The sequence below is a fragment of the Arachis ipaensis genome, chromosome B10 (genome assembly GCF_059453495.1).
Source record: "Arachis ipaensis isolate K30076 ecotype BB chromosome B10, ASM5945349v1, whole genome shotgun sequence".
Taxonomy (NCBI): Eukaryota; Viridiplantae; Streptophyta; class Magnoliopsida; order Fabales; family Fabaceae; genus Arachis; species Arachis ipaensis.
In genome coordinates, this window is record NC_142435.1 from 140,414,352 (window position 1) to 140,423,950 (window position 9,599).

The window sequence follows — 9,599 nt, forward strand, 5'->3', positions numbered from 1 at the left end:
AAAAGTCATCAATATGGCTTAAATAACACCAGAAGTACTACAACTATCTTGCATGAACTAATTTCACCAAATCCAAGTCACTAAGACCAAGGGCATCTCACTTAACTTAGAATTGCACCGAAATTACTTAATAATAATGATGCGCAAACTCAATCCAAAACAAACACACAAACAAGATTCAATCATCCATAAAAACATATGCATATAAATTTTAAATCCATAAAATTCATCAATATGGCTTACATGACACCAGAAGTATTACAACTATCTTGCATGAACTACTTATACTAAATCCAAGTCAATGAGACCAAATATACCTCACTTAACTCAGAATTGCACCAAAATTCTTAATAATGACGACACACAAACTCAGTGCAAAACAAGCACACAAACGAATTTCAATCATCGACAAAAGCACATGCATGTAAATTTTAAATCCAGAAAAATCATTAGTTGATTTAAATGACACCAAAAGCACTACAACTATCTTGCATGAACTAGTTACACCAAATTCAAGTCAATGAGATCAAGTGCATCTTACTTAACTCAGAATTGTACCAAAATTACTTAATAATGATGACACATAAACTCAGTTCATAATAAGCACACAAACAAGATTCAGTCATTCACAAAAAACAAATGCATGTAAATTTTAAATCTAGAAAAGTCATCAATATGACTTAAATGACATCAGAAGCACTACAATTATCTTGCATGAACTAGTTATACCAAATCCAAGTCAATGAAACCAAGTGTACCTCACTTCACTAAGAATTGCAGTAAAATTACTTAATAATGACGACACACAAACTTAGTTCAAAACAAACACACAAACAAGATTCAATCATCGACAAAAATACATGCATGTAAATTTTAAATCCAAAAAATTCATCAGTTGATTTAAATGACACCAAAAGCACTACAATTATATTGTATGAACTAGTTACACCAAATTCAAGTCAATGAAACCAAGTGCACCTCACTTAATTCAGAATTGCACCAAAATTACTTAATAATGATGACACACAAATTCAGTTCAAAATAAGCACACAAACAAGATTCAATCATTCACAAAAAATGAATGCATGTAAATTTTAAATCTAGAAAAGTCATCAATATGGCTTAAATGACACCAGAAGCACTACAACTATCTTGCATGAACTAGTTATACCAAATCCAAGTCAATGAAACCAAGTGTACCTCACTTCACTAATAATTTCACCAAAATTACTTAATAATGACGACACACAAACTCAGTTTAAAACAAGCACACAAACAAGATTCAATCATCGACAAAAATACATGCATGTAAATTTTAAATAAAAAAAGTCATCAATATGAGTTACATAGCACTAACCTTTTTTTGAAAGGAAAAGAGCTCAACACACTGAGGCGGAGCATACAGGATCAAACCAAAAAGAAAACAGACCACTCCCGAAGAATCCTACCCTAAAGAACCAACATCCCCACGTCATCTCCGGCATAACCATCAACAACCCTAGGGATGCATACCTCTCCACTCATCATAACTCAGGACTGTCATTGAGATGATCTCGTCAACGCCTTTTCCTTCATTCTGAAAAATCCTCCTATTTCGCTCCATCCAAATATGCCAGATAATCGCGCAGAAGCATCTTAGATGCTGCTTCCGGTCTTCCTTTCTTCTTGGCTCCTCTGTCCAACTCAGAAAATGGTCCTTCACTAGCTCCGGGAAGACCCAGGGTCGGCCAATTGCATATATCCATGCACTCCACACCTGCCAAGCAAAATCACAGCCAAGAAACAGGTGATGGATATGCTCATCATCCTTATTACACAAGACACACCGCTTATCATCCTGGCTAATAATCCCGAGGCGGCTTAACCGTTCCTTTGTATTCACCCTACCAACCAGGACAAACCACACAAATAGCTCCACTCTTGGTGGAGTCAACCCTTTTCAGATGTCCTTCGTGAAACTGTAACTGGTAACATCCTCTGATAGCATTCCTTCTTGTAGCACCTGCACAAAGGAGATAGTCAAAAAAATACTAAGTCTATCATATTTCCACACGACTCTATCCTCCCTATTATTTACTAGCCTCACAGGTCTCAACACCTCATGTAGCTGACTCAGGAGTTCTAACTCCCACTGAAAAAGCTCACGCCTCCACTGAAAGTTCCAAACCCACTCTAGCTCATCCCAAACCCCACAGTCCCAAATAACCGACCCACATTGGTTTGAAACAACGAAGAGTCTTGAAAATCGATCTTTCAAGGAACCACAATGCAACCAAACATCCTCCCAAAACCGAGTCCTTCTTTCGTCACCAACCTCCATGGTCAGACCTGTAATCATCTTGTCCCTCAGATTCTGCTCCTTGAATTCTATATGGAAAATATCCTTCCAATGGCCTCCTCTAGTAGGAAGCACTTGCGTGGATAGTAATACATCCGGCCTCAAGTTATTACATGAATAGACCACCTTCTTCCACAAAGGGCACTCTTCCTTCGCAAATCGCCACCACCACTTGAACAACAGTGCAGTGTTCTGAATCATAGCGTCTCTAATTCCCAGGCCACTAAATTTTTTAGGGGCCTGCACCAACTCCCATTTCACCAGCGCCATGCCCTGTCTCCCGTCCTCCTTACTCCACAGAAATCTTCTTTGTAGGGAGATCAGCTTCTCTGCAACCGCCTTCGGCATCTTGTATAGGCTCAGATAATACACTGGTAAGCTATTCAAGACAGATTTTATAAGCACCAGCTTCCCCGCTTTGTTTAGCACCCTAGCTTTCCAGAGGCTTAGTTTCTCCTCCACCTTATCAATGACAGGCTTCCAGGTCTTAACCAACCTTGAATTAGCTCCTAAGGGGACTCCAAGGTATTTAACAGGGAGGGTGTCTTCTTTGCAACCCCATAAACTACACATACGCTATACCCACTGCTCTTCACAATTGAGTGGAATCAAGCTGGACTTGTCGAAGTTGATACTGAGCCCTGACATTAACTCAAACCAGCGCAGCAGCCGCTTGTAATTCTGCATAGTCTCATCATCTGGTGGGCAAAACAGGATAGTGTCGTCAGCAAACTGAAGGTGTGAGAGTTCCACACTGTCTCGACCCACCACCAAAAGGGAGATGCGGCCATTCCTAACTGCCTCACCAATCATTCTATGCAGTACATCAACAACCAACACAAATAAGAAAGGAGAAAGCGGATCCCCTTGTCTCAAGCTCCTTTCCATTTTAAACGGTTTAGTTGGTGATCCATTAATCAAAACTGACATCGAAGCTGTGGTCACACACTCCATAACACAAGCCCTCCACCTGCGACCAAAACCCCATCTTCTCTAGTACAATATCCACAAAGCTCCACTTGACTCTGTCATAAGCCTTTTGGAAATCTAGCTTGGTTATGGCTGCCTTCACCTTTCTCCTTTTAACCCAGTGCACCATTTTACATGCTATGAGAGCCCCATTATGAATTTTTCTACCTTGTACAAATGCACTCTGAGTCTCCCCTACTAGCCCAGGCATCACTGCTCTCATCCTCCTAACAAGTACCTTTGAAATGACCTTATACACACACCAACCATACTAATAGGCCTGAGGTCTTTCATCTCCTTCGCACCAGTGAACTTTGGGGCCAGCGCTACCCACGTAATATTGGAATCTGCGGGTAGTCTGGCTGTCTGAAAAAACTCCATAACAGCTCCCATGAATTCCGCTCCAATCTCATCCTAGTATCTCTTAATAAAGTTCATGTTGAATCCATCACACCCTGGCACCTTCGAGGACTCACACTCCCACACTGCCTGTCTGATTTCCTCAACTGATGGCATCACCTGCAAGGACCCTGATTCCTCCTCATCTATCCTTCTAACCAGCCCATCTTTGAACCCCAGTAAAGGAGAGCTCTCCTGATGATACATATCTTTATAAAACTCTCTAATAGCTACTTTAATTCTAGCTTGGTTCCTTATCAGTCTGCCATTGGCTACCAGATTATCAATCCGATTATTCCTCCTTCTTGAAGATGCTATATTGTGGAAGTACCTTGTGTTTCTGTCCATCTCCATGGCTTGCTGAGATCGAGACATTTGCTTCCAGTGGATTTCTTTTCTCACATACCATCGCTCACAGCAAGTAACTAGTGCCTTCCTTCTAGCCTCCATAGTAGCATCGTACACTCCAGCACTTGCCATATCATCAACCTTTTTTATCTTTTCCTCAAGCTTCAAGATCTTATTGTTCATGTCGCCAAAGTTGTTCTTGTGCCAACTTCTCAACGGACCCGTTAGCGCCTTCAATTTATCAGTAAATTGCAACTCCCCTAAACCCCTCCATTCCTCCTTAACCATTCGAAGGAAGTCGTCATGTGTGAACCACGCGTCAAGACTCCAAAAGGGCCTAGGACCTCCCTTCATCCTTCGATCCTCCACAATAATAGGGCAGTGGTCCGACAAGCCTTTCGGTCCTCCTCGTAGCCGAGTCTCAGGGAACTCTTCTAACCATTCCACACTCACCAACACTCGATCAAGTCGACTGCATGAACGACTTCGAAACCAAGTGAACTTGCGATCTATAAGTGGCAGGTCCACTAAGTGCATGTCCTGAATCCAATTCTTGAACTCTTCTGCGGATATAGCACTAACCTAGCACAATTATCACAAAATCAACACTATAAAGAGAACCATTGTTCGTAATTTCTACTTTATCGTGAAAACACAAATTGAATCTATTAAATGCACAAAAATATGAGTATTTAGTATTTCAAGAGAGAGAAAAAATAGAACAAAAATGGGCCACTTAGGTTTTGATTACCTTCCATAATGCTTCAATAGTGTTACAGTATTTTTTATTTGAACCTAGCGTCAAGAGTTTCTCTGAGTTTTCGCAGAGGTTTTGAGAGATTTGATAGAGGAGTGGTTTAAAGTTTCCATCTTGAAGTCATGATGAGTTTAAAAACCGTTTTTCATATAAAAGAGTGCGGCATGCGAAACGTTTGATCTTTGCGTTACTTAAGTTAGCGTTTGTTTTGAGGTACTGAGACAGAGACTGAGAGACTGAGATTCGGTATCATGTTTGTTGGTTCAGAGATTGGTACTAAAATTTCTGTCTCTGTCTCCAAAATTTCAGTATTTCAGTACCTCCAAAACATAGGGACACAGGGGACTAAAAATTTTAGAGATAGAGACTGAAACTTTAATAACATTTTATATCTAAAATACCCTCATTAATTAATTAATTCTAATTTTACCCTTTGTGCAAATTAAATTAGAGTTTCATTCTTGTTTCAATTTCTGTCTCCCATTTTGCACCAAACAGAATACTGAGATTTATTTCAATCTCTGTCTCTTAGTCTCCGTCTCTCAATCTCAGTCTTTACGTCTCTGTCTTTCCACCAAACGCTACCTAAGAGTTGGCGCGTGTTACACACTCTCATTAGTAAAACTAGTTTTTGTTGGGACTAAACCAACTTAATTAAATTTTATTACCTAAAAGGTTTGGATGTGTGGCATAACTGGATTTGATAATTAACAATGTCCAAAAATAATCAATACACTTAGCAATTTATTTTTACTTATATATTAAAATTTTTTTTGGTGACACTTATATATTAAAATTAATTATATTATTGTGCATAATTACTTATTAATTTTAAAAAATCCCTGAAAAAAGTCACCAAAAATTACGTTATATTAGATGTACCTTATGGAAACATGTTATTGAAAGAATGTTTTTACATTCTTAAGTATTTAATACCAAAAATTTTATATCGAATACATTTTATTAAGATAAAATTGTCAAAAAATTGAATATGTTTTTTTCGAACCACATGTCACATTAATCATACTTCTTTGTGTCGGATGTTGCTTTATATTCAAGTCCTTCAAGTTCTTCAGGTAAATAGTAAAATTACTCACTGCACTAAATCCAAATAACCTTATTCAAAGAAGCTGTTAGGTCCTGACCAAAAAAAAAAAAAAAAGAAGCTGTTAGGTTTGATCTCTTAAAGAATTTATTATTAAAACTCAATTCAAGGAATGATGGACTTGGACAAAATGTGAGAGGAGGTTTTGATTTCGATGGTAGCAAATATTATTTGGAAAATTTGGAAATCTACAAATGAATTTGTTTATACAAGCGCACAATTTTTTATCCACAAAACACAATCATCAAATCAAACATACTTTAAAAAGGTAGCTGAGGTTTTAGTTCAAAGAGCAAATCATATGCCTCTTAATATGCTGCACTCGGGTTCAAAACTTAGCGAAGACCAAGTAATAGATAGGAATCCTAAAGTATTAAGTGTGTGAGTGTATAATGTGAATGAATTTGAAATATAATGTCTAGAATTAGGAGCTTTCTAATCTATTTGACAAAAATAAATAAATAAAAAACATGCTTTAAAGATAAGGAATAAACAATCCAAACAATTCAATATCAAGATCAAAATTAAAGAAGAGAGGCATATACCGTTTGGAGGCCTCCAAATGCTGAATATGGTGTGTGTGAAGATTAAGTACAAAATTTTAATTTAAAAAAACCTAAATTACATGATTTTAAGATTATCTAACTCAGAGTCCTTAATTATTTAAGGAAAAGTCTAAGGGCCAGCAACTTTATTAAATTTTGGCCAGCATGTAACCAGCAAAGAAAAGTGAGCCATTCGATGAAATCTCACATCAATCTCACACCATTAAAATCATCATTGATGGCTATTTGATGGTTATAAATCACAAAAGTTGCTGTCCTCCTAGCACCCCTCATTATTTAAATTTCTTCTTTATCAAAAGGCAACATTTGTACTATATAGTCATTTTATTTAAAAATGTTTCAAGCAATTCAAATGAAGTCTCAGAAATAAAAAGCACTTCACCAAGTTTATGTATTCTAAGATGAAGATTTGCGGCATTTCACCAAGTGTTTAAGAGACGGTAAGAGAAATGAATCTATACATAGAGACAAATTGAAACGTACAAATAATTTCTGAGGAAGACAAATGATGTATGTTGTTGCTAAGAGACGTATAGAAATGAACGATTACTACAATACACTTGTACTATTATATAAACCATATACTTTTAGAAGGAAATATTTTTTTAAGTGTCAAATACTTTATCTGGCTATGAGTTATAGCTTAAATGACATAGTCTCTCCATACTCACCTACGAAGTTGCGGGTTCGAGTCTCCCCATTTTGATAAAAAAAAAAAAAAAGTGTCAAATACTTTATCTTCTTTCAATATAAAACTAAGAAATTTTCTGAGAAATATCTTTTTTTATTTATTTAGAGTTTATATAAAAATGTATTCATTTTTTAAAGCACATATTAAGATCAATCACTCGTCAAAATACTTTCTAAAAAATGTTAGCTTCCTAACATTTAGGGTGAAAAAAGGAAGAATTGGCTAGTATTAATTCAAAGATAAGACAAAAAAAGAGAGAAAAAAATATTGGCTACCTAAAATTCTTTACTTAAAAGTTAGAGGAAGATTAGTGATGCAAGGGAAAAAAAATTAGAAAAAGAAAGAGAAAAACCCAAAATAACCCCTCACAATTACCTCGAAAGACAACGAGGTCCTTGACAAAAAAAAATTTTTAATTCGCACCTGACAATTATCTCGAAAGGACAACGAGGCCCCTGTGTCAAAAAAAAAATCAATGTTGTTTGTTTTGGCACAGGGGCTAATCAGTCCAAAAAAAAATATCAGGGACCGTATTGGGTGTTTTTATTTTTTTGGGAGCCTCGTTGTCTTTTCGAGATAATTGTCTGGGCAGGGCCGGATGGGGTATTCACTCAAAAAGATAAGTTATACAATCATATATAGCTGGCCAGTGCAGGCACTTGCATCACCAAGAAAGGAATGCAGTTTATAAATATCAAGTCCAACTGTCCAAGTAAAATTATTCAGTGCACTAAATCCAAATTACCATATCCTAAGAAACAAGAATGGCTTCCCAAACACCACAGCTCCATTTCGTTATGTTCCCATTCATGGCTCAAGGCCACATGATTCCAATGATGGACATAGCAAAGTTATTGCTTCAGCGCACTAATATTATTGTCACGGTAATCACGACCCCCCAAAACGCAGCAAGATTCACATCAACCTTTGCTCGTTTCATCGATTTGGGTTACCAAATTCGACTAATTCAGCTTCAGTTTCCATATCAAGAGGCGGGTTTGCCAGAAGGGTGTGAGAATCTTGACATGCTTCATTCACTTGGCAATGCCACGAGTTTTTTCAATGCAATAAGCCTTCTAAGGGAACCCGTGGAAAGAATCTTTGAAGAGTTGTTGCCGCCATCAAGCTGCATAGTCTCTGATATGAGTCTACCGTACACAATCCACATTGCTAACAAATTCAACGTTCCAAGGATTTCTTTTGTTGGAATGAGTTGCTTCTTTCTCATGTGTAACGATGCTTTGCGCACCAGTAATGTGAAGGAGAGCATAAAGGATGAAACAGAGTACTTTGTTATACCGGGTTTACCTGATGAAATTGAAGTCACCAAAGCACAGGTACCAGGACCAGCGGACGAGAACTGGAACAAGTTTTACCAAGAGGTATATGCGGCCGAAGCAGACACTTATGGAATACTCATGAATTCCTTCCAAGAATTGGAGCCTGAGTATCAAAGAATGTACAAGAAGGTTAGAAAGGATAAAGTGTGGTGCATCGGTCCGGTGTCACTAAGCAACAAGGATCAGTTGGACAAGGCTCAAAGAGGCAACAAGGTTTCAACTGAAGGGTGGATGCACCAAAAATGGCTTGATTCTCAAAAGCCTAAGAGTGTAATTTATGTATGCCTTGGAAGTTTATGTAATCTAACTGCAACTCAGTTGATTGAGATTGGTTTAGCCTTAGAAGAATCAAAGAGACCTTTCATTTGGGTCATAAGGGAAGGGAGTCAATTAAAAAGGCTAGAAAAGTGGATTAAGGAAGATGGGTTTGAAGAAAGAATCAAAGATCAGAGCCTTATAATTCGAGGTTGGGCTCCTCAGCTACTAATACTATCACATCCTTCAATTGGAGGGTTCTTGACACACTGTGGCTGGAACTCTAACTTAGAAGCTATATGCGCCGGTGTGCCAATGCTGACGTGGCCGTTATTTGCAGACCAGTTTCTGAATGAAAAACTAGTTGTCAAAGTACTAAAAATTGGAGTGATGGTTGGTGTGAGAAGTCCTATGGTGTGGGGGAAGGAAGAGGAGATTGGTGTATTAGTTAAGAAAGAAGATATTAAAATAGGACTAGAACAGTTAATGGATGAGAATAATGGTGAATGTGAAGAGAGAAGGGAAAGGGTAAGAAAGTTAGCGAAAATGGCTAAAATATCTGTAGCAGAAGGTGGATCTTCTCATAGTAACTTGACTATGTTTATCCAAGATATTTTGCATAAAAGCATGGGAGGTATATGATAATCTAATTGTCAAAAACTAATGGCACAAAATCATGATTATTTTGTTCCATAGTACTATTATATGGAGTAAAAATCAATATGGAGGCTCCAATAAGAATTTTATGTTTTTTGTAAAGCATGTCATCAATTAGTATTGGTATTAGCAAATTTATGTAAGAAAAAAATTTCCCTCCATTATATTAAGTGT

General features: G+C 37.4%; 1 pseudogene across 1 annotated transcript; it reads left to right on the plus strand.

The window, feature by feature from the left end:
* Positions 1–7,752: 7,752 nt before the first annotated feature.
* Positions 7,753–9,599, plus strand: LOC107623497 (UDP-glycosyltransferase 73C6 pseudogene; annotated as a pseudogene). The gene has a single exon (XR_015880951.1). The product of XR_015880951.1 is annotated as a UDP-glycosyltransferase 73C6 pseudogene (transcript).